Source organism: Palaemon carinicauda, chromosome 9 (genome assembly GCF_036898095.1).
Source record: "Palaemon carinicauda isolate YSFRI2023 chromosome 9, ASM3689809v2, whole genome shotgun sequence".
Classification (NCBI taxonomy): Eukaryota; Metazoa; Arthropoda; class Malacostraca; order Decapoda; family Palaemonidae; genus Palaemon; species Palaemon carinicauda.
The window spans coordinates 72,579,474-72,605,858 of record NC_090733.1 but is presented as its reverse complement, the minus strand read 5'-3'; the positions used below and the strand labels follow the sequence as shown (position 1 = coordinate 72,605,858).

Genomic DNA, 26,385 nt, shown 5'->3' with positions numbered 1-26,385 from the left:
CCATGGTACAGAGGCTATGACACTACCCAAGACTAGAGGACAATGGTTCGATTTTGGAGTGTCATTCTCCTAGAAGAGCTGCTGACCATAGATAAAGAGTCTCTTCTACCCTTAACAAGAGGAAAGTAACCACTGAACAATTACGGTACAGTAACCCCTTGGGTGAGAAAGAATTGTTTGGTAATCTCAGTGTTGTCAGATGTATGAGGACAGAGGAGAATACATAAAGAATAGGCTAGAATATTCGGTGTATGTGTAAGCAAATGGAAAATGAACCGTAACCAGAGAGAAGGATCTAATATAGTACTATCTAGCCAGTCAAAAGACCCCAAACTCTCTAGCGTTATTATCTCAACGGGTGGCTGGTGCCCTGGCCAACCTACTATGTATCCATATCTAATTTATTTCATGCACTATGTATTTATCCTGGATTATATACAACTTTCTGATGATCAATCCAGAGGATATAAACCTGCACAGTTCTAACATGTTGGAACACGGCAAAGTGTGAGGGTCAATTGCCTAAGTTACGAAAACGTTCAACACTGACCAGACACAACAATACAATACAAGTGACAAGTTTAAGGTCGGACCGGTGCGTCAAAGTTTTAACTTAAGGTCCTGAAGATCAGACCCGGGCAACTTAGGACTGTAGTGTTTTTCGAAGGCCTTTCGTAGGCCTTTGTTAATTCATAGACACCTGTGAAACATAGAATAAAGTGAGTACTTGATTTGCATTACTCAGGATGAGCATTGGATGCCGCCGATACATTCGGTGCATTTGATTAACCCGAACTTTCAATGTCATGTTTATTCAATTATATCCTAAAACTTTCATGGATTATCTTCTATTCTGATTTGTGTTTGTGGTACAAATGCTGGGTGATAAACATGATAGACTGTAGCCGGTAGATAGAGTTATTACTATGCTTAAATTAACCATGTCAGTAGCTATGGGTGACGGGCCTGACCGGGTTGGTGATTACCTTGGGTAATATATGTACTATAGTACAATGTTTGTATTGAAGAAAGTACGAAGTGTTTCGGCTGTATTATTAGGTAATTTGAACTGTTATGATGTAAATGATAAGGAAAAAACACCTTTTTAAAATTTTAGAAGTTTTAAAACTCCAAAAGTTGATTTTAAAAACCATATTTTAAAAGTGAATCAAATACAAGAACACCACCTAAGCTTCCTCACCAAACCAGACAAGTGCCGGATGCTTATGTACTTGCTGGTGGTGGCTACCCCCCTCCTATCCCCCTTAGGCTACTGTACCCTTGGCTTGCCCTAAGACTAGGTCTCAACCCTCTGTTTGCTTCCCTTCTGGCTTCACTCCTGGCAAGATAACACTAGATCATATTACTGTATTTTGTAGATTTTAAAAGTAGCTTTATGATATTGTATTTCAGAAAAAAATCCTGAGCATTCGCGACAGGAACGAGTGTCATATTCGAAGAGAACTGACCTTTTTCTATAGAAAAAAGTAGTTTTTTCCCTGGGTTACATTACCCTGTAATACAGTACAATAATACCTAAAGTCCATGGTTTTATTTTAGGGACTGACGGTAAAAGCTTTTCTGCTAAAACGCTGTCGTTTCTTATAGAAAAAGTCCGTTTTTTTTTTAAATGACACTTATTTGCACTGCAAATAAAAACTTAATTATCTAAGCAATAATAATCAATGGGGTTAGGGTGCGCAGCTCTGCATGTACCACTCCTGTTACAAAGGAGTTTGATGTTTTTCTTTTTCTGCGAGCAAAGCGAACGCATGACGGAGCAAAAATCATTAGATTTCTAAAAAAAAAACCGCTGTATCTTAGATGGTCGAACTTATTCTTGATTTATTTGCTGTTGAAATGAAGGTCAAATTGAGTGAAAGCACATCATTTACTAAAGGAGAAACTTTTTTTTCTGTTTTTTTGTTCTGTGCATAACTGTAATTTTACCAAATCCAAATGTCAAGCAATAAGAAAGTTTATATCTGTCCCAACAAACTACATACAGTACACCCCCTTAAGGCCACTTTAGGTAGATTATTTTGTATTATAGTAGTAGGCTTATACTGTTTTTCTTAGATAGAGTACCTACTATTTGATTGTTACAAGTCAAGTCATCACCCTTACTGAGTCATTACTACTTGTGTATGATTGGCTCACTGCTCATAGCTGGGCGAGGATTTTAAGTGACTATTTGCTATGGCTAGAAGATTGGTGAATATTTACAACTTCACCTCACATTATTATTATGACCATGCATGTATTACAGACATGAAAGGAAAAATGAAAAGACTTCGTTCGTCCATTAGGGACATCGACAGACTCAACGATGATTCATTCTGTTGAGTCTGTCGATTTCCCTAATCAGTGAAAGTACTAACTCCAATGAAGACTTTTCATTTTTCTTTTCGTGGCTATGATACATATTTACACAATCTTGCTCTTTTTAATCAACTTTTTTCAATGAAAATGTTCCCAGAAATGCTCAGTGTTAAAGAAATAGTCAAATCTCTCGATACGAAAGAATCGGCTTACGAAATTCGTATTTGCGAAAGGAGATGCAAAGAATTTTACGACTCGGACTACGAAAAATGTTTCGGACAACAAAAGGCGGTACGGAGTGGGAGCCCGACCGTATTCGAGACGGATTTTAAAATTCCCTCTCCCCCAGCCCGTAAACTCACTACCATTCTCCTGCGTTCCCGTTGGTTATCTCCCTACTCTGATGCTAGTTACCACCATAAGATCCTGCTCTCCTATTGGTCGGCATCTACTGTACTGTATCTCATCGTGCATCTACAGTATGCATTGGCGTTCCTATGTCTTCGTTCTGGCAACGGAATCATACGCATTGACTTAGTGTTTGTGATTTCGCTTTCATAACAATTTTATAGTACGTTCTGTTATTGTGTGTTATATTACGTTACATCATTAGCCATGGGTCCCAAGAAAGTCGCTGATGTCAGGGGAAAGAAGAGGAGGATGCTTTCCATGGAGATGAAGATGGAAATAATCAAGAAATACGAGGCTGGTATGGGTTTAAGTGTGCTTGCGAAGGAATGTGGCTGAAATCCGTCTACGATAGGAACGATCCTGAAGCAGAAGGAAGCTTTGTCCCGGTGCAAAATACAAACCTTCCTCTCTTTCACGTAGCATTGTTATTTCGGCGGAGCTGAAAACTAGTCGAAACTGAAGTTTACCAGGGTTTAACTACCCACCGCTAGTTAGCGGGGGTCGCGGGGCTGTGTTTACCCACGGCTCCCACCAGCACAGGTGACAAGCCGTCACTTTTTATTTTGGCTCGGTAGAGTGTAGACGTGTCTCACTCTCCCGTTAACCCAACTGGCTGGAACTAATTTCTTTTCTCTTTTTCTTTTTCAGGTGTGCCTGCCCGTGAGATCCAACCATACGACTATGTCCAGGCCGTGAAGGGCGCCGTCGCGATACCTTCATGTCCTCGGAGGAGACGGATCCTCATGGTCTCTGTCCTTCATGCATAGGTCACTCGTGTTTGAAGGAATGGTCGGGAGTGGTCGCCCTCCAAGTGGATGAGTTTTGGTAGGCGAAAGAAGAAGTCTAAAACGGATTCTTACCTCGAAGAGGAAGAAGTCCCGACTTCTTTCTCCTCCGTCTCGATCTTCCCACCCTGACTACTTGACCGGCTTCCTTGGGGTTGACGGGTTCCCTGTCAAAGGAGAAGCTACAGAAGGTCTTGTGGTTGGGTGTGCTCGCACTCAAGCGCCGAGTCCTCTTCTTCTGCTCTCCCCGACGTTCCACCTGCTTCGGCGGGAGGACTAGAGCAGTTGAGGCAAGCAATCCTCGGAGTGACTTGGCCAGAGACCGTCAGGTCTCAGGATCAAGCTTCAGTTTGTTCCAGAGGTTGTTCTGGGTGTTAATCCTCTTTCCGGGATTACCTGATGGTAGGTGAAACAACTTGTACAACCAAAAGGTTCGCCTTTAAGTGTTGCGCATTCCGACCTTCCTTGGAAAGACGAAGCGACACAACCTTCTAAGCGCCATCTTCCTCGTGCGAGAGGTGATACACATGTAGAAGGAGGAGGTGATCCATCTTCTCGTGTGTGAGAGGAGAGATCTGCTCCTACCCTCTCTTCTGAACGCAAAGTCCCTTGTACGCGAGATGATGCGCGTTCAGAAGAAGGAGTCGATCGATCTTCTCTTATGCGAGAGGAGAGATCTTCTCCTACCCTCTCTTCGGTTCGGCAGCTCCCTTGCCCGCGAGTCGATTTGCCATCAGGAGAGAGAGGCGATGATCTTTCCTGACACTTACGAGAGGAAAGATCTCCTGAGAGGTCTCCTCCACGAGGATACCACCGAAAGGTATTGGATTCGTCCATACCACGCTCCAGTCTATCGGAGCACAGCTTTTCGGAGCTGGACGACGAAAGAGGGAGGAGTTTCCCATCTGTTCCCTCACTTCGTCATCGCGCCCGCAGGACGCAGCGAAGCTTTCAGCGTTTAGCTAGACCATCTGCTTGTGAGAGCGAGCAGTTTTTGTCAGTCTCGCTGCAGCGCAAACGCTCAGCCCCCTGTCATTCCTCACTTCTTAGGGTAAGGAAAGCACCGTGCCTTTCATCCTCGGGAGAACAGGTGAGCAATAGAGCTCCGATTCTCGACGCTCTCGGATGGGATCTTGTACTCTCGGCGAAGGCGGAAAAGCTACACGCGTTGTCGCGTGCCTTTCCTTCTAGTGAGAAGGATAGGAGAGCTTATCCGCTGGAAGAGAGGAAACCTGATTCTCGTCAAGTGAACATAGTTCCTACACGCTCAAGCGATCGCTATCGTAGGGTTGAGGAGAGGGTGGAGGAAAGCGAGTGGGCTGGCTCTCTGCGCCAACCAACCTCTCGTTAAGGTCGTTCACCTCGCAGTCATTCACCCCACGAGCACACAGCTAGGAGAGGGTTGAGGTGTTCTCTCCATCCCTCCCCCCCACCTCGGCTGGTGCGATCGGAAACATCCAATTGCAGGGAGACTAGTTCATCAGGGAACTTGTTAGCCAAGGATGGATCTTGGTTTCAAGACCTGGTGAAAGGATTAAACAAGCAATGGGAATCTCTAACAATCCCCCAGCTGCAGCGTCGAAGGTTCCTGTTATTCCCCTGGGCTCTCCTAAGGGATCTAGCGATCTTAATGACCCCAGGCAAGCTAGCCTAGCTAGAGTGCCACAACTGCCTCCACCTCCTTCCAGAGTTTCAAGGTACGAGGATTACCTTTAGACTAAGGATCCTAAGATCATGGATCCAACCAAGGAGAGGATGGCAGCGACTCAGGTCGCGGCCACGAGGGCGGTTAGGGAAAGAGAGTTGGCTTTTTCCCGAAAGTTGGAATCTTCTAACCTTCGCCCGGTCTCTTGCTTGGAGAGCTGGAAGCCAGTGAGGATCGCCAACCGGAAATATCCTTCATCTCCATCGAAGGATACTCCTGTCCGAGTTGATTCTGAGGGTGCTAAACCAGCAGAATCAACTAAGGGAGAGGAATCCTCTCTTTTGGACAAATTTAAGGTTCAACCGAGAGAGAGGAAAGACGCAAAGACTCTACCTAAGAACTGGCGTTCTTTGGGTGAACGTCAGATTCAAGGGGAACAGTCCTCATTCTCAGCCGCTAATGTAATACCTGGGCATAGCAGCCTTCCCCCCAGAGCCCACTCGGCTTCCCCTTCAAACTGAAAGGAAGGGACATCCTCTCATTGCTAGACCGTTCCTAACTCATACGGACTAAAAACTTGCCTTTTTCCAGTCGGAATTGAGACCTTCCTTTCGGAACATGGTTCAAATTTTTCGTTTCTAAAGAGACCCCCTTATGTTCCACTTCACCAGGCAACAAATTTTCACCTGGTTTAAGAAGACAATGTTCCTACACACTCTGAGAGCAGCCATACGAGTCAAGGAACTTCATGGTCTGTCTTTCGACATCGCTCATTAATGAGAAGGGCGAAAGGCAGTGTTCAGTTTCGTCCCCGAGTATGTGGCCAGACACAGTCTCCAGAGGTGACGGATCCTACACAAGTCTCCACTCGGTAACAGACGATCCAGATCATCCGTTACTGTACCCAGGGTAAGGTATGAGACTCTACCTTAAGAGAACGGTAACAGCCCACCCGGGTCCCTTCTCTTGTCATCAGCACTGGGAGAGACTAAAGGAGAATCACCAAAACATCATCTCAACATGACGACTCACGATGTCGGGCATAGCAATGCCCCTGGTCCTTCTAAGCAGATTACTCTGTGATGCAGGTTTTACAAGAAAGAATGTGATTGCTCCGGGGGACTTTCACAACCTTTCTCCTGCAAGACGTGACCCACAGGAACTCGATACGATCTCTATCGGTCCGGTGGTGGCTGCACAACAGCTGGTTGTATACCTCAAGCTCCTTATTGGACAAGTAGCAGAAGGTTTAGGGCAATGTTACCTGGTTTTAGTCTGCGTGAATGAAAAGATTTGACTGGCTCTTATTCTTTTCTTCATCCTACCCTCTCGTGGGGAAGGCAGCGTCCTGGGTTCTTTGCATAAGCTGACATCCAATCACTGCAGGTAAACCATGCTCCCTTGTGTACCTAGTATTAAGCTGATACTGTTGCATCCCCATACCCCGACGAGGTGGTATTGGGAAAGTCTTGGTTACATCAGTTTTTTCCTACAATAGACCCGGAGTAACTTTACCTAGACAGTCACACTTCTGCATGTCTCAACACACAGCTTATGTAGGCCGCTGACCTTGCATAGCAAGGTTTTAACGAGGGCAGGGATTCCTTATTTTTGAGTACTAATATACTCAGATAAGGAGCCCCCGGTTAAAGCCAAAAGCCAGATTGGCAGGGACGTCCATCCTTCCTAATGGGTGAGTCGCCCCTAATAAATAGCGTGGTTTGTATTCCAGTTACGGAACAAATGACAAATTCGTATTTACAGTACTGTACACTAATTTGTATTTTTCCTAACTATACAAACTTGCCCACCATCCCTATCCCCCTTGAAGTCCTATCTCCAAGCAAAGTGAGCTAAATCACAGGTGTGTGAGCAGGAGTGGTAGTAAGCTATCCCCCGCTAACTAGCGGTGTGGGTAGTTAACCCTCGCTAAATTTTAATGGCTCGTCATTTCAGCTCCGCCGAAAGTATAACTCCTAATAAATAGCTAAGGTTTGTATAGTTAGGAAAAATACAAATTATCTACGAATTTGTCATGTTTGATATTTGATTGTAGGCTTACATGGGTTTCTCACTTAAAAGGTAAATGTCTTGAGGCTCTGAATTTTTTAAAAGTATTGTCCCATACTTCCAGGGGGCCAGACTGTAATACTATTTTAAAATTATACAAGGCCTTTATTTTCTCCAAAATTAGTTATGGATGTGAAATTTACTCCTCAGCCACCCCAAGCCGGTTAAAGATATTAGATTCAATACATCATGCTGGTATTAGATTGTTCACAGGAGCGTTTAGAACCTCACCTATCACAAGTCTCCTTGTTGATGCTGGAGAGTTGCCTCTAGACCTTTACCGAATGTCTTCTATTATTTGGTATTGGTTTAGATTGCAAAGACTCCCTAATTCTTTAGCCTTTCAGACTGCAAGCCTTGTAAGGCACTCAACATACTTTGAGTTGCACCCAAAATCTCCCCAACCTTATGGCTTTCGGGTGAAACAATTATTAAACAGTCTTGATGTAATTAGAATTAAGTTGCTTCCATTCAAGGTATCATCAACGCCTCCATGGAAATTACCTGATGTATCTTTTTATAAATATTTTATTGAAGTTGAGAAGAATATGACTGACTTAGAATCCAGGTGTCTTTTTATGGAACATGTTGCAGAACATAGGGGATTGACTTTTATATATACTGATGACTCCAAATCTGATGCTGGCATTGGATTTGGAGTACATAGTAATGATTTTAATTGTAGAGGTGCACTTCCTCTAACTGCTTCCATATTTACTGCCGAAGTGTATGGCATCTAATCGCTATTGAGAAAATAGCTTTGGAAAAGGAGGGTAATTTTACAATTTTTAATGATGCAAGGAGTGTTCTTCAAGCTTTAGAAGTTTTTAATTCTAGTAACCCTCTAGTTTTAAAGATTTTAGAATGGCTTTTTATTATCGAACGGAGAGGTATAACAGCTCGATTTTGTTGGGTTCCAGCACATGTAGGTGTGTCTGGGAATGAGAAGGCAGATTCACTGGCGAAGAATGCGGCATCCGAGTTGCTACCAAGAAGGTATCCCATGCCCTGTAATGATTTCCTACTTTACATCAAGAAATTGTTTTGTAGTAAATGGCAACAGCACTGGGATAGTGTAGATGGCAATAAAATCCGTATTGGTCATGCTCGGTTGACACACAAGTTTCTGCTGAAGGGCCAACACCAACCGTATTGCGACGACTGTTTAGTACCTTTAACAGTGGGGCATTTGTTGACCGAATGTACTAATTATAATAACTTAAGAAATAGATATCTGTTTGAGGCTCGAGATGAGGATGGCAGGTTCATCCTTGCCAAGATTCTTGGACATGATGTGTCCTACTATGCGAGCGGCATTTTTAGATTCATTTCAGAAGCAGGTCTTCTGAAAACTATTTAATTTCTATAATGACATTCAACTTTTGGTTTTAATTGAATATTCCTTTAGTTTTTATATAAAATAAATGATATGAGCATCAATGACCTTGGATGTCAGGATGCCAGAAAACCTTAAATCAATCAATCCATCACCTTCAGGCCGTTCACAGAACTCTCGGCGCTCATCTACTCGCCGTTCGCCAGCTCCTCGCCGTTTGCCAGCTCCTAGTAGTTAGCCATTATATTGGCATTCGCCAAGTCATCGTTTGCCAGCTCCTCATCATTCACCTAAATCCTCTGCTCTGCCTAGTCACTCTTCTTTTAATGCTGACAGGTCAGCTCGTGATCACCACTTGCCAGCCCAGGACACTTGACCAATACTTGATTGCTGCAGAGACGACTCTCGTTGTCCTTCCCTTGTGAGTTCTCCTCCCACACTTCAGTGATCTCCACTCTGTCAAGAGGAGCCTCCTGTTAACAGGTATACTCCTTAGCCTTCGTGCTGTAAGGAGACTCGTTCCCCCAGGGCTAGGCCAGTTTTCACAGTTTCAGGTCCCTGAGCCTCCCTACCAGAGAAGGAGTCTCTTCATACCCACGGGGACCATCTACCGCCTAAGGATCTCTAGCATGGTGGACGCCCGGTCCCGTTCCCTTCTAAGAGGGGACCTTCGAAGGTCCAGCAACCCTCCACGTCTAGAGCCCCTCGCTTATCCAAGGGTGAGCTAGAGGTCATGCTGGTGTCAACTGTACCTGGTAAGGATCCTTACATCTTTACCGGTTCTAAACCCAGACCTCCAGCACCCAGCCTTCCGAGTGATCTTTCGGCAGATACTACATTCGGGAAGGAGGTTTAACACCCGGGTCAAGGCAGTTGCGTCAGGCCGTTACTTGTGTAATTCCTCCTATGCAGTCAATTACCAGTGCACCAAGGATTCATCTGGAGAGGTCAGCTCCCCCATCTACAGCCTCCCCTCCATCTGACCCCAGACGTAGGGTCAGTGAGCCAATCTGTACGTATTAGACCAATTACTACTCAGTTACCAGAAAAAAACTGCCTCTAAGAAATATGGTCTAAAGATGAAAATAAAATTAACAAAATATACTTCAATAACCATGCCATTATCCCTTAAACTTCCATGCTTTTACTTAGAATAGAAATTGTATAGATTTTTTTTGAAGAAAAAATATGGAAAAAGTACTGTTTTATGAATAGTACTTACCTGGCAGTTATATATATATAGATGATATCTCTAAATCGGCAGAATTTTTCAAAACGAGGCAACCGCCTTGTTGTGGTTGGGAGGTAGGTGGTTACACCCGTCGCAGGGTGGTACAAGTAATCATTCCCGTGTCCAAGACTTCAGTTCATCTCTGCCGGCTGGATCGAAAACATCGTCGGTCCACCATTGAGAGTTTTTCGAATCATTTTCCCTTCTTCGCTTTTTTGGACTTCGTTTGGTGAAGTACACTGATTTAGGGATTTGGCAATCGCGTTTTGTTATTATTATTGTACTATTTACTTTGTTTATCACGAGTGAAACTTAATTTTCATGTTTGTGCGAGTGATGTATGCAAGGTAATCTTCATTGTATTACTTGCAAATTCTCTTTATTTGTTTTATCATGTAAAGAATGGGAGGAATTCCACTTATATAAGTTTTTTTAACTTTTAATGTAAAATTTTAAAGAAATATTTGTCCATTTAGTATTCGTTCTTTAAATCATCGATCTAATTTCATAAATTGAATAGAACTAGCGTATGGTTAATTTACGCTGTTCTCGTTACTATCGATGCAGTCCCAACATGCCTTGGTAGCGTTCTTTTCAATATGGGAATTAAAGTGTTGGCTATAATACTCCAACAACAACGATATGGGAATTCTAGTTTTAGTAGTATTTTAATTTATATGTTCCTATTGTTTACTTTTATATATATAGATACGTTATTGCTATATCTGTTCTTTTTATCATTACAACTCGCTTTTATTTAAAACCCTTTGAATTAATTGTGGATTACATTTGTTTTCCCATTTTCTGTTCATTTTAATCTTTAACGTATAACTTTCCTGGCGTTTGTATGTAACTACCGGGTAGGTATTTATGACATTTAATTTTACCGGTGGTTATATGTAACTACCGGGTGAGTGTGTTCAACATTTATTTTTAATCTCAACTCTTGCCCGGTGGTTTTTCTTTTTGTGACCGCCGGGGTATGTTTGAAAGTTTTTTTTATTATGGAAATGTCAGTTTAATATTTTATAAAAATATTTTGTTACAGTTTATATAGCAAGTACTAGAGACGATATTGCTTTCTCATTCCAGCCCGTGGCAGCAGAATAAGTTCTCTCACAACGGGCAGGACTAATTATGGTCTTTTGCTTAAGAGTTTAATAGTGCAAGTTTCAGTGCTAAATTAGGTATTGGATTCATTCAGCACAGTGGACGTCATTTACCTAGCCTTAGACCTCTTCCAAGCTCCCCGGCCCATGGGAGAAGGAACGTCGATCGGCGAAAGGAAACGAGAGGCGTTAGCTCACGAGCAAACGCCCTCGCGAGCGTTCCTGTTAACGTTCCCAAGAATGCTCGCCCTTGCCATGGGAAAGCAAAGAGCGTTGGACGTTGAGATTCTTACACTGCTTTTAGAGTTTCGCAATGCATCACTTTTGATTTTAATGGCAATACTATAAGTCATAGATATTCGCTGATAATATCAATGCTTACAAACCATCATTGACTCGGTTTTTGTCCCAGAGCGCAAGTCGGCCTTATGAACCCTCTGGTCGAAACCGAACGCGCCGAGCGGCACAATGAATTTCATTTTGCCTTAACGCTCGGCGCTAAGTCTTTCAAGTCGGACGATCGCCTCCTCGTCTTTCAGAGCGAATGCAGCCTCGTCTTTCAGGGAGAATGCAGCCTCGTCTTTCAGGGCTAATGCTGCCTCGTCTTTCAGGGCGAGTGCAGCCTCGTCTTTCAGGGCGAGTGCAGCCTCGTCTTTCAGGACGAGTGCAGCCTCGTCTTTCAGGACGAGTGCAGCCTCGTCTTTCAGGGCGGGGGCAGCCTCGTCTTTCAGGGCGGGGGCAGCCTCGTCTTTCAGGGCGGGGGCAGCCTCGTCTTTCAGGGCGGGGGCAGCCTCGTCTTTCAGGGCGGGGGCAGCCTCGTCTTTCAGGGCGGGGGCAGCCTCGTCTTTCAGGGCGGGGGCAGCCTCGTCTTTCAGGGCGGGGGCAGCCTCGTCTTTCAGGGCGGGGGCAGCCTCGTCTTTCAGGGCGGGGGCAGCCTCGTCTTTCAGGGCGGGGGCAGCCTCGTCTTTCAGGGCGGGGGCAGCCTCGTCTTTCAGGGCGGGGGCAGCCTCGTCTTTCAGGGCGGGGGCAGCCTCGTCTTTCAGGGCGGGGGCAGCCTCGTCTTTCAGGGCGGGGGCAGCCTCGTCTTTCAGGGCGGGGGCAGCCTCGTCTTTCAGGGCGGGGGCAGCCTCGTCTTTCAGGGCGGGGGCAGCCTCGTCTTTCAGGGCGGGGGCAGCCTCGTCTTTCAGGACGATAGGACGATCGCCGCCTCATTCTTTCAGGGCGACGCCACGTCTTATAAGATCTTTGTCAAAGGATGACTTTAGTGATCACTTTTCTCCTGTTGAATTATTTGAGGTTAACAGAAGGAGAAGATCCTAAGTTCTGTTGCTCCATGTTCCCCACCCTCTTGAGTTTTCACGTGGTCATTAATGGAGCTTTAAGAATATATTAATTTTTATTTCTTAAAACAGAAACCTATGATGCCAGCTTCCTTATCAGATAGGCCAGGATAGCAAGGGTGGAGGTCTAGCCACGTTTAGGTCGAAGACCTTGTGGCAGCCCCACAGAGATTTTTTACGGCCCCCTTAGTGGATTGCTGAGTCTCTTAAGGAATACAGGCAATGAGACTGGATAATTTTGAAATCAGAGGTCATAATTAAGGTACGTACTTCTCCTTTTTTCTTTCTCTCTTCTCCCTCAAGAGTTGGTCAAAGACAGGTTTTGGTGTCTTAATCAGCAAGGAATTTTCTGCATGCTTTTTCCCTAACCGAACTAACAACAGTAGGAGCCAGACTTAGCTACTTCTGGCGAGCCTGGGAGAGGAGAGGAGCAGACCTTTGGTCCGTGTTTTTACTAAGGATGGATGTGAAATCTTTTTCCTGGTGAATCCTCCTTTGTTAGCTACTCCGATAAGACTTTTCTGCCTAACCAACTTTGCAACTTCAATGTCTCTCTTTTGGGAGAGGGAGTCTTTTGTCCGGTCCTGGACGTAAATGCTCTTTACGCCTTCGTTCAGAAGTCAAAGTTCTCCATGGAGACATCAAAATCTTTGGAGAAGAGGGGAGCAGACCTTTGGTCAGTACTTCTTCTGAAGGAGGATTACTTTTTCCTTTTATAGGGAAACCTCCTTTAGTTTTTAGCTACAACGATTCTCTCTCCCAGTTCTAGAGAGAAGTCTAAGTGGCAGGCTATGCAATCAAACTTTATCTGAGGTTTGTTTACAAGAAAGAACGGGTGTAGAATGGGTCAGTTTCGGGCCGCGTGTTTTGGTCTCAGCTCCGCCCCTCTAATGTTCATGTAACTTTTGCTTAATGTAGCAGAATACTGCACTCATGAGAAATCAGAGCGTCCCTGTATCTGGATTTTTAGATAACGTTGAGCCTATCAAATAATTAGGTCTTCCTGTCAACAAGAAGAGTCTCTTCTGACACCAGGACGCTCAGCACCACGTCTTTTAGAACGTTCAGCGTCTCGCTCTGTTAACCTCTCGGCTCCACGTCTTACAGGACTTTCGGCACCACGTCTTACAGGACTATCGGCGCCACGTCTTACAGGACGATCGGCGCCTCGTCTTTCAGGACGCTCGACGTCGAAGTTCTAGCATGAGGCATGACTTTGAACATGAGAATCTAGGACTTCGTGATGACACTAGTCGAATCGTATGTCGAGATCAAGGACGCCTTCGTTCTGATCTCTTGGATCTAGAAAGGAGGTTTGTTCGAGGGCAAGAAACATCGGGGCAAACATGCTCAGCAGGAAGATACTTGTTTTTCCCTCAGAATGGTCTCTCAACCCGCAAGTCTGTCAGTCTCTGGATTTTGTGGGCAGACCTGTAACAGACCTTTTTGCCTCCAACTGGAAGAAGAGGATCGCCTACTGCTGCTCCTTAGTCCCGGACGAGGAAGCTGTAGCAGTGGACTCCTTCTTGATGGATTGGACGGGGGTGAACATGTTTGCGTTGCCTCCGTTCGAGATCATCAATCTGGTCTTCAGGAAATTCGCTCTCCTCGATTCGGGGCGAATGATCCTAGCGGCTCCATTCTGACCTGCAAGGGAATGGTTTTCGGAAGTGATGGGCATGTTGATGGACTTCCCAAGAAGACTTCGGCAAGTCCAGGTCTTCTCAAACAGCCCCACTTCGAGAGGTATCATCAAACCCCCCTTGGTCTCAAACTGACTTCCTTCAGACTGACTTGAAGCTTGTCAGATCTCGAGGCTTTTCGGCACAAGCGACGAAAGCTATCGCCAGAGCAAGGAGGATCTCTTCACAAAGAGTCTACCAATCTAAGTGAGAGACCTTTAGAGCTTGGTGCAGGCGGCACAAGTTTTCCTCAACCACTACCTCTCTGAGCCAGATTGCAGACTTCTTCTTGTACCTCAGACAGGATGCTAACGCTGGCTGTATCTACCATCAATGGATACAGCAGTATGCTCTCGGCCGTCTTTAGGCATAGAGGCCTAGAGTTGTCCCAAAATAAAGATTTGCAGGACCTCATTGGGTCTTTTCAGACGACGTAATAGGTACTCTTAAACCTGGATGTGGTGTTTTAAGTTTCTGTGCTCCAAGAAATTTGAACCTATCTCGCTAGCCTCTCTTCGAGTTGTAACGAAGAAAACCCTCTTCCTTATGACTCTAGCGAATGCCAAAAGGTCAGCGAAGTCCAGGCGATTGAGAAGAGGGTGAGCTTCAATTAGGATAGGGCAGTTTGTGCCTTAAGGTTCATCTTTCTCGTAAAGAACAAGAACCCTTCGTAACCCTGTCCTACGACGTTTGATGTCATTAACCTCACGAACCTAGTGGGTCAAGAGAAGGAAAGACTCCTCTGCCCAGTTAGGTCCCTCAAAGCTTTTTTGGCTCACACTATGAACGTGAGCTGTGCATCCAACTTGTTATGGTGTTCAGTGAAAGATCCAACAAAAACCCCTGTCTAAGAATGCTTTGTCCTTTTTCCTGAAGGAAAAAATTAGGGAAGCCCACCTCTTATGTGAGGAGGAATACTTCGCCCTGTTGAAATTATGGGCTCACGAAGTGAGAGCCATTGCTACCTCTCTGGCATATCAGGAATATATGTTAGTTAGGCTATTCATGGATGCAATTTTCTGGAGGAGCAACTCTGTCTTCGCTTCTCATTAACTTAGAGAGGTGAGAGTAGACTTTGGCAAGTGCTATACCTTGGGCCCATAGGCTACATCGCTGCGGTTTCTGTATTAGGCAAAGGAGTTAATAACCCCACTCAACCTTAGTTTATATGCATATATGAGGGTTTGTGTTTTTATGATAGTCTGAGGACTTGGACTTCGTCTTGTGGTACGGTTCCCTCAGTCTAGATAGATAGTTTATGTCTATGTTGCAGGGTTAGGGGGTTAGTTTTAGTAAGGTTGCAGTTTTTTATTATATGGGGGGAAGGTAGTTTCTGAAGTCTAGTCAAGTTGTTGGTCTTATCCCTTTGACAGACTCGATTGAGTTTTTTTGCAGCATTGCAGGCTTACTCCTGGATAAACACTCCTAAGGGAAAGCTACTCTAGAGGCTGTACCTTTGAAATCAGCTACCTTAGTAGACAAGGAATCAAGGTGTTTTTATCTCCTACAACTCTTTTGTTGTTTCCCCATCGATGTTTACTGTCTGTTTCCCTCCTCCAAATGTGTGAATCAGCTATATATATATAACTGCCAGGTAAGTACTATTCATAAAAATGGAGTTTTTATGATAAAACAAAGTTTTATGAATACTTACCTGGCAGTTATATATATATTCAAAGGCCCACCCACCTCCCCTCAGGAGACAGGTCGGGCATAGATGAACTGAAGTCTTGGACACAGGAATGATTCCTTGTACCACCATGTGACGGGTGTAACCACCTACCTCCCAACCACCACAAGGCGGTTGCCTCGTTTTGAAAAATTCTGCCGATTTAGAGATATCAGCTATATATATATATATATATATATATATATATATATATATATATATATATATATATATATATATATATATGTATATATATATATATATATATATATGTATATATGTATATATATATATATATATGTATATATGTATATATATATATATATATATATATATATATATATATATATATATATATATATATATATATATATATATATATATATATATATATATATATATATATATATATATATATATATGTATATATATATATATATATATATATATATATATATATATATATATATATATATATATATATATATGTATATATATGTATATATATATATATATGTATATATATATATATATGTATATATATGTATATATATATATATATATATATGTATATATATATATATGTATATATATATATATATGTATATATATATATATATATATATATATATATATATATATATATATATATATATATATATATATATATATATGTATATATATATATATATGTATATATATATATATATATATATATATATATATATATATATATATATATATATATATATATATATATATATATATATATACATATATATATAATATATATATAATATATATATATATATATATATATATATATATATATATATATATATATATATATATATATATATATATATATATATATAACTGCCAGGTAAGTATTCATAAAACTTTGTTTTATCATAAAAACTCCATATTTCTCACACAAAATGTAAGGAAAGTGAGTGACTTTGTGAAAAGAAAGTTTTAGCTTACTTCTGATACAATAATTTCTTTTTCAGGTTTTGCAGTGCATGGCCAAATAGTTGAAATAAACTTTTTAGCGGATATTAAGGAAACTACTTGAGAAATGTAGGGGGGGGGGAGCAAGGTGCGTAATACAGTAATTGGAAGAGACTAAAGGTAGAATTCCAATTAGTACTCAATATTTCAAGCTCGCTTTAAAAAGGTCATAACCAGCATCAAAAGGAAACATTGGCCTCACCCTTAATACCTCCATCAAAAGGGTATCTTTCCTGTGACAATTTTATGAGTGACCTTTCACTGAACCTTGGCTACTTCACTACCATTTAGTACTCATCTCAACATACTTTCTGTATGCTCATACAAACAAAATGTACTCTCGTGTAAACAACCTAAGATTCAGCCTAGACAACAAGGAGTACCAGTTCAAGGTGCTGTGTTTCGGTCTCTCCACAGCACCACAAGTTTTCACCAGAGTGTTCACCCTAATATCGTCGTGGGCACACAGGATCGGCATCCGTCTCCTCCGTTATCTGGACGACTGGCTGATCCTAGCAGACTCGGAGTCATCCCTTCTTCAACACCGAGACAAACTTCTGGGACTTTGGCAGGATCTGGGGATCATGGTAAATCTCGAGAAGTCCTCTCTGCTTCCCACGCAAAGACTGGTATATCTAGGCATGATTATAGACACCAATCTCCACAAAGCCTTCCCATCAGACGACAGGATAGCAAGATTGAGAAAGGTCGCAAGCCCTTTTCTCAGACAAGAAGTGCTTCCAGCCCAATCGTGGTTACGTCTCCTCGGTCACCTCTCATCTTGGCTTGTCTAGTTCCCAACGGTTGCCTCAGGATGAGATCCCTCCAGTGGCGACTCAAGTCCCGGTGGAATCAAGGTTGCGATTCCCCGGACGTCATGATCCCTCTGGGACCTGCGGAACGGACGGACCTCCAGTGGGGGGTGACAGACGAGAACCTATGAAGAGGAGTGGATCTTCTCGTCCTCTCCCCGGATTTGATGCTGATTTCGGACGCCTCAAAGTAAGAGTGGGGGCCCCACGTTCTACACCACAGGACCTCAGGCCTGTGGTCAGAATCAGAAAAGTGCCTCCATATAAATCTTCTAGAGATGAAGGCCGTTTTCTTGGCCCTTCAGCAGTTCCAACAATACCTGGCGGGTCACTCTGTGGTGGTGATGAGCGACAACACCACAGTAGTGGTTTACATCAACAAACAAGGAGGTACCTTTTTGAAGCAGCTATCCCATCTTGCAGTAGAGATACTGAGATGGACCGAAGTCCACTCGATTCCACTATCGGCACGTTTCATTCCAGGCAAGAGGAATGTGCTCGCCGACAATCTGAGCAGAGCATCTCAGATAGTGAGTACCGAGTGGTCTTTGGATCATCTAGTAGCCAACAAAGTCCTGACTTTGTGGGGTTCCCCGACTGTGGATCTGTTCCCGACAGCGTTGAACTTCAAGCTTCCACTATACTGCTCCCCAGTCCCGGATCCCAAGGTGCTCTGGCAAGATGTCTTCCAACAACGTTGGGACAACATCGACGTGTACGCCTTTCCCCTGTTCTGTCAGATGAGGGTGCTCAACAAGACCAGAATATCGGTCAATCTTTCAATGGCCCTCATAGCTACGCTATGGCATCACGCGGAATGGTTTCTGGACCTTCTGCAACTCCTAACGGAACTTCTGAGAGAACTCCCTCCACGACACGATCTACTCAAACAACCACATGCCAACATCTTCCACAAAGCCGTAGCTTCGCTACGACTTCACGCCTGGAGACTATCCAGCATCTGCTCGCTGAGAGAGGATTTTCGCAACAAGTTGCGATTAGGATGTCTGGACATCTGCAAAAATCATCCGCATCTGTCTACCAGGCAAAGTGGAAAGTCTTCTGTGGTTGGTGTCGTGGAAGTGGTATCTCTCCACTCGATGCCACTATTCCAACAATAGTGGAGTTCCTCGTGTATTTGCGGGAAGAAATGCGCCTTTCAGTCTCAGCGGTGAAAGGCTATCGCTCAGCCTTAAGTCTAGCCTTCAGGCTCAAAGGAGTGGACATTTCTTCCTCGCTGGAACTTTCCCTACTCATACGAAGTTATGAACTTACCTGCCCTCAGTCGGAAGTGAGACCTCCTCCGTGGAATGTGGTTCGAGTTCTCAGGTCTCTTAAGAGACCTCCCTATGAACCATTACGCCAGGCTTCAGATCGCCACCTAACTTGGAAGACGGTGTTCCTACTAGCTTTGGCATCGGCCAAGTGAGTCTGAACTTCATGGTCTCTCATATGACATCGCCCATTCAAGGGGATGGGGGGAGGTAACGTTCAAATTCGTCCCTGAGTTTATTGCTAAGACTCAGAATCCGGGGGTGGCGGACCGTCGGTTCGACTCCTTCCAGATTTTGAGTCTTCGTTCTGTAACAGATGACCCAGACCATCTCCTACTGTGCCCAGTAAGGAGTCTGAGGCTCTATCTCAAAAGAACGGCTGCAGTCCGTCCTCAAGTGCAAGCATTGTTTGTTATCACTGGGAGGACTAAGAAGAGGGTCACCAAGAATACCATCTTGGCATGGATTAGTAGGGTGATCCATCTGTCCCTGAATCCAGACCCTCCTCCGTCACGTCGCCCTAGAGCACATGATGTCAGGGGCGTAGCTACGTTCCTGGCCTTCAAGAAGAATTTCTGAGTGACGCAGGTTCTTCAGGCTGGGGTGTGGAAGCGTCAGACGACCTTCACAGCCCACTACCTGCAAGACGTGACCCACAGGAGACTCGATACGTTCTCTATCGGCCCTGTGGTGGCTGCACAACAGCTGGTTTAGAACCTCAGGCTCCTTAGTGGACAAGTAGCAGAAAGTTGAGGGCATTGTTACCCGGTCTTAGTGTGCATGAATGAAAAGGTTTGTCTGGCCCTTATTCTTTTCTTCATCTTCCCCTCTCTTGGGGAAAGCAACATCCTGGGTTGTCTGCACAGCTGACCTCAAACCACTGCAGGTAAACCATGTTTCCTTGTGTTCCTAGTATTAAGCTAATACTGTCATGTCCCCATACCATGACGAGGTGGTATTGGGAGAGTTCTAGCCTAAAGTTTCCATCTAAAGGACTACAGGTCAACTTCCTAGGACGAGTCACACTTTATTATACCTTCACACACAGCTTGCGTAGGCCGCAGTCCTTGCGTAGCAAGGTTCTAGCGAGGTGCAGGGACTCCTTATTTTTGAGTGCTGACACACTCAAATAATGAGTTCCCGGGCAAAGCCAAAAGCCAGTACTGGCTGGGACTTTCCACCCTTCCTAATGGGTGAGTCACCCCCTATTAAATAGCGTGGTTTGTATGTCAGTTACGGAACAAATGACAAATTCGTAGATAATTTGTATTTTTCCTAACTATACAAACCTTAGCTATTTAATCAAACTTGCCCACCAGCCCTATCCCCCTTGAAGTCCTACCTCCAAGCAAAGTGAGCTCAAGTACAGAGCTCAAGTACAGGTGTGTGTAAGGGAGGGGGGTAGCAAACTACCCTCCCTACCCCCCGCTAACTAGCGGTGGGGTAGTAAACCCTTGTTAAAATTCTAATGGCTCGACATTTCAGCTACGCCGAAAGTAATAACCCCTATTAAATAGCTAAGGTTTTGTATAGTTAGGAAAAATACAAATTATCTACGAATTTGTCATATTAACTAATATCTGTGAAATTATTTAAAATATAAAAAAACAATAATAAACATTTGAAAACTAAACATATGCTTTTTAGTTTTACTAATACAGGATGCGTATGTCCTATAAGGCTTCATGAAACAAAAATGGCATTCCTGGGGCAACAATTAGGCACAAACTGTCTGGCAGAAGAGCAATGAAGTCCAAACCTGGGCCTAAACCCTTTTTAACAGAAGCAGAAGAAGAAGTTCTTGTAAATTACATAAATCATGCCCCAAAAAAGAGCTCATCTTGTGACAAAGGAGAATGTAATGGATACAGTCAAGGATACTCTCAAAGAAGAAAAAGGGGTGCAAAGAAAGAGATCTCCCTCATTTAGGACAACATACCTAAACAAAAGTGGTGGACTCTTTTTCTATTGAGGCATCCCAACCTTACTTTTAGGACACCAGAATCTCTGACTTCTGCTTGAAAAAACATTAGTGTTGCAGGAATAAAGCAGTGGTTTTACTCAACTCACGATTACTTGACAGAAATAAATGCACTGGCTGTTTTAGAAGATACATCATGCAATTTCAACATTGATGAGACAGGATTCTCCCTTTCACCAAAACAAGGAAGAGTCCTTGCAGAGAAAGGGACCAAGCATGTCTTTCAGCAGGTTTCTCTTAATCAAAAGACAAACATTACAATCTTAAGTGCTGTAGGTGGAGATGGGTCGGTGCCTCCCTCAATGATAATTTACCCTAGGAAGAAGATCAACTTGATAATTGGTGTGAAATTCCTCCAGACTATGACTTCTCTGATGGTAAGTGTGAGAGAGGATACATTATTTATGAAACTCTATACGAGTTTCTATGTAATGGTTTTAATGACTAGCTTGATGCTCACAAGGTTCAGCGTCCCGTAATCGTGTGGACAGACTGTCATGAGACACGAAATAATCACTATCTTGCTAAGACTAAATGAGCTTAATATAATTCTTTATGGATTACCTCCAAATACAAGCCACTAGTGGCTGTGTTTGAACCACTGAAGAAAGGATGGGCAAAAGCTGTAAAACAGTGGGAAAATGAGCATCCAGAAGAGATATTGACACGAGTTAATTTTGCAGAAGTGTGGCTGCCAGTTTATTACAAGTATGTGACACCAGAAAATATTAAAGCTGGTTTTGCCAAGTGTGGGCTACTGCCTTTTAATCCTGATGCTCCTAATTATAGCAAACTAGAATCTTCTGCTGCCAAAAAGGATCACCTCAACCATATTTGAGGGTATCAATCAGGGTGGATATAAGGAAATTTCTGTACAAACTGCATCCCATCTTGTTATTTTTCGATCATCCTAGACAGAACCCATCATGAATGGCACGAAAGAAAGCCAAAGACTGAAACAGTTTAAATATAAAGGGTCTCTTTGTGATATGGTTTTGGATTATGTTGGCTATGCTCCACTGCTTGAAATGTATCTACATGTACCTTTTGAATAAGAGTCAAGAAAAGACTTTGTTCGTACACCTAGTAATGACTCTTCACAACATGAAATGTCTCTATGTGATCTTACATGTTTGCCTAATAGTTCAAGTTCCTCTTCTACACCTCATAGTACACCCAAAACAAGTAGGATAAGCAGTGTAATTCTACATCACAACTTCTATCCAGAGAGGAGGCCTAGACGGGGCCCTAAGATACTGTACTAGACAGAACTTTCTCCCTGTCTATTAAAAAAAGTTGTATTTGAACTTCAGAAACAAAAGAATCTCAAAGAGTCAAAGACAACTGGAAGTTATAAAAGAGGGAACAAGTAGGCTACCCATGAAAGAAATTCTACCTCCCCAGAGCAGCTACCTCCTGCCTCTCCAGAGTTGCCTCCTCCTGCCTCTCCAGAGTTGCTTCCTCCTGCCTCTCCAGAGTTGCTTCATCCAGCCTCTCCAGAACTACTACCTCCTACCTCTCCAATCCATTCTGAATCTTCTGATGCAGAAAGTGTCACAAAAAGTAGGTTTTGTTTGCTATCATATTATTTTATCATCCCTTGAATAATAATATTTTTAGAGGAATGTAAACGGAATACGCTTATGTATTTGTTCTGCTTCTCAAAAACTGTTTGCTTACTTTATCTAACACAGCTTAATATGGTTGCCTGCTTGTTGTCTTGCCTATTCTTCTCCATAACAGTAAGTGTGTATGACACGTCTGATGATAGTATTGTAGGCCCCTATGACGATGATAACTGCATTAAAATCCCTATTGAAGATCCTACAAAAGAATCATGGGTTGGAGTGAAAATAGAGAAGTCATATGTATCTTCTAAAGGAAGAACTACGAAACCTTTCGAAGTTTACTGTATGTAGGAAGGATAAGTTCATATAGTCTACTGTGTAAGAAACCCATTTATCCTAATTATAAATCCAACGTTACTAAAATTTCAATGGGTATACTTTAATAATTACACTACAGTTAGCTGCATGTTCTTCTCTACACACAGGTTAAGGATATTGATGCAGGAGGATTTTCTGTGACTTTCCTGAAGGAGAAATCCGAGGAATTTTATGTCGTCCCTGATGTAGAGGAAGTCTCATACATAGTGCACCTGCAAGAAATGGTGATTTTGGAGGTACCACAGTATCTCAAATAGGCCAGACCATTTGGTTTTCAGTTTGCTTTGTCTCTTAGAAATGTCTTGAGATCTTACTTAGCAAAATAAGTAATAGCAACTCTTATTTTTTCAATCCCACTTTTCTTTAATCACTTTTCTGTAGTTCCCCGAATTTTTTGGGGCTGTAATTTCTGTGTATTAAGTTCTTTCTAGAGACATCTTTCATTTAATTATATGTGAGCAATATTAAGAGTTCCTTTCATATCTAGAACTAAGTATGTGATGGAAATGGTAATTAAATGCCCACACACACCTTTGAATCATGTGTTTTCATCCTTGTAAACTTAAAGTCTAAGGTGAAAACACATTTTTTTGAGAACATTTCTTAGTTGGTCCGGAACTGAAATACAAACCACGCTATTTAATATGGGTAATTACTTTCGGCGTAGCTGAAATGACGAGCTATCAGATTTTTAACAAGGGTTTACTACCCCACCGCTAGTTAGCGGGGGGGGGGGGGGAGGGTTAGGGAAGGTAGCTTGTTGCCTCCCCCCCTCACACACACCTGCGCTTGAGCTCACTTTGCTCTCAGCTTGGGTGGTAGTCAGACGTGTCCGCTGTCACCCTCGCCTTCTGACAGCCATTACCAATCTTTCTTTTTGCTTTTCCTCTTTTCGTGGCGCCGGAAGAAGTCCAGACGGAATATTTCTCCTTCGAAGGTTTCTTTGAAAGGAGAAAATCCCAAGGGCTCTTCTTCTGTGGCCCAAACCTCCTCCGAAGCTCCCACTCGATCGGCTTCTTCCGAGAGGCTGTCGAGTGGTAGCGTAGGCCGTAGTTCTGTTGACCGATCTTGGGGTTTGGGAGAGGGAGTTGCCTCCCTTAGCGAGGCAGCTCCTCCTCCTCCCCCAGGGAAGGATATTAATGTAACCATGTCTAACAATGATTTCTTGCAGCTTTGGGCTTCCTTGGGGCTTGAGGGTTCGCCCTCTAAGGAAGCCCTGTTTGACATATTCAGGTTGGGAGTAGATGTCAAACAATCGCCGACTTTAGCAGAGGTTGATCCTCTGTCTATTGTTGGCGTTGTTGTGGCAGAGGCTTCCGATGAGTTGTATCAAACCTCTGCTCCTGATGTTCCTGATGTAGCTGAAGGCTTAGTTCCCCCCTCCGAACATACTTCGAGGGAGGAGCTAAGTCCAACAGTCTCTCCTGCAGGTGATTCTCCCCCTCGGGGGAGTTAACTAACAGAGACTCCTCTTCGGAGGACTGCTGATGGTCAGCCCGCTGACCCCACGACCCCCAGAGGGCGTAGAAGGTGTAAGTCCCGCCTTCCTCTTCGCCGTAGAGGCCTTCCTTCACCTCACAAGGGTGTTAGGAGGCGCCTCTTCGGTTCTTCATCACCGCAGTCCGCCGCAGAGGAACCTCGCCGTCGTTCGCCGACTCTACCAGCTACATCCCTGGATCTCTCCGCTGATCATTCGCGATCTCTTTCGGTGGAAGGTCGTCCTTACAAAGGGCACGCCGACCTTCCACCCTCCAGACCTGCTGACCTGCCGTTCCTGGCTGCTGATGCGCTGTGGGCGCCGATTCATCCCGTTGTAAAACGGGCAACGGTCCCTTCGGGGCATAAGGGACTTTCACACAAAATTGTGCCTAAGTCCCTTACGCGCCAGGTATCCCCTGCTCGCCAACGATCACCTGCGCGGAAGCGCTCGCCTGCAGTTGTTCCTGTGATAGCGCGCAAGCGCTCACCAACGCGCCAGCGCTCACCAACGCGCCAGCGCTCATCAACGCGCCAGCGCTCACCAACGCGCCAGCGCTCACCAACGCGCCAGCGCGGAAGCGCTCGCCTGCAGTTGTTCCTGTGATAGCGCGCAAGCGCTCACCAACGCGCCAGCGCTCACCAACGCGCCAGCGCTCACCAACGCGCCAGCGCTCACCAGCGCGCCAGCGCTCACCAGCGCGCCAGCGCTCACCTGCGCGCCAGCGCTCACCTGCATACCAACGATCTCCTGCGCGCCCATGATCTTCGGATCTGGGTGCAATAGGGAAGACAACCTCTTCTCCTGCGCGCCATCGGACCCCCCTGCGTTCCAGTCTTCACCTGCGCGAGTCTCCAATGCGCGCCCATGAGACTGCGCACACGCGCCCTGCTCGCCCACCACAGCTAGATGTGCGCGCCCGCGCGCCCAAAGTTATCGCCCTCACAGGCTTTTCAGCCAGAACAATTGCCTTCACGTGCGCGAGCACTCATCCAGCCTTTTGCACGCCCTCTGCCATCTCCAGATCGCGCCCCTGAGCGCCATCTCTCGCTCGCGCGCCCATGCGCGCCAAGCTCTCCCGCCCGCTTACGCGCGCCAAGCTCGCCCGCCCGCTTACGCGCGCCAAGCTCGCCCGCCCGCTTACGCGCGCCAAGCTCGCCCGCCCGCTTACGAGCGCCAAGCTCGCCCGCCCGCTCACGCGCGCCAAGCTCGCCCGCCCGCCCACGCGCGCCCTCGCCATCGTGCCCGCGCACACCAGGGCAAATCCTATCGCGCGACCACCAGCGCGATCCCACGTGTGAGGCTGCAGGACAGCGCGCGGCCAAGTCATCATCTTCACGTCCCCCCCCCCCCCCCCCCGCTAGCGCAGAACAGCACGCTCGCTGGACGGAGGGAGGCTTCTGGATAGGTCCTGGGAACTTTCTCCTTTTCAGACAAACCCTCCTTTGGTAACTCCTCCTAGGGATCGAACGATCCCCTTCCCTCCAGAGGGAGTTTCTGACAGCGCAGCCGTCAGTCAGCAGCCTTGGTTTGGGTCCCTTGTCAGAGCAGTCATGCAGGCTTTTAAGCCTGTTTTCTCCGATCTGGGCCACAAATCATTGGCAGCTGCTTCTCCCCTGAAGAGGAAGAGAGGAGTATTTGACGTGGTAACTTCTCCAAGGGCGAAACTGACTCCTCGGAAGTCTTTGAGGAAGGCCTCCTCTCCCCCCCAGACTTTCTCTCCCTCCCCTTCGGACGAAGATTTCCCTTCATCAGGGAAGTCACGCGAGGTGAGGCGTTCCCCCATCGCACCAATGGGGGAAACCCCATCTCGTGCCGAGAAGTCTTCTCGGGTAGGGGTGGAGAAGAGCCTCCCACCATCACTGCTGGAGTCCTGCATCCCTCCCAGGAGGGAGTCGAAGGACTCTAAGACTTTACCAAAGTCATCCTCAAGGACTAGACCAGAGCCAGCCAAGCCCTCAGAGAACGTCCACGAGTCCCCCCAAGAAGAGCCTTTGGGGACAGGAGACTTCGCTGCTAGCCCTTCAGGAGGAGAGCTGCAGGAATCAGAGCATACCTTCTTACAGGTTCTGACCCTTATGAGGAATCTCAATGGGTTTGCGGATCCAGAGATTCCCCCTCGTGAGGGCAAGGACACAGTCTTGGATCGAGTCTTTGGTATTTGCCCTGGTCTCAAGGGGTTAAGAGTGCTAGAGATAAGGTCAAAGGCCAGCTCTCCGAGCTCGCCTCCTCCAGCCGATCCATCGCCGGTAATAAACTCCTCCCGCCTCCTCATGTCCATCAG

At 44.9% G+C, this 26,385-nt stretch overlaps 1 protein-coding gene and 1 pseudogene across 1 annotated transcript in view; both read left to right on the top strand.

Annotated features, from left to right (window-relative positions):
* Nucleotides 1-526: 526 nt before the first annotated feature.
* The window catches only part of Hmgs (hydroxymethylglutaryl-CoA synthase), a 254,176-nt gene continuing 228,317 nt past the window's right edge, over nucleotides 527-26,385 (top strand). The window contains exon 1 of the mRNA XM_068380076.1: nucleotides 527-719. The gene's annotated coding sequence lies outside the window, so the exon portion shown is untranslated. The remainder of the gene's footprint in view (nucleotides 720-26,385) is intronic.
* Nucleotides 20,366-21,733, top strand: LOC137646479 (uncharacterized; annotated as a pseudogene).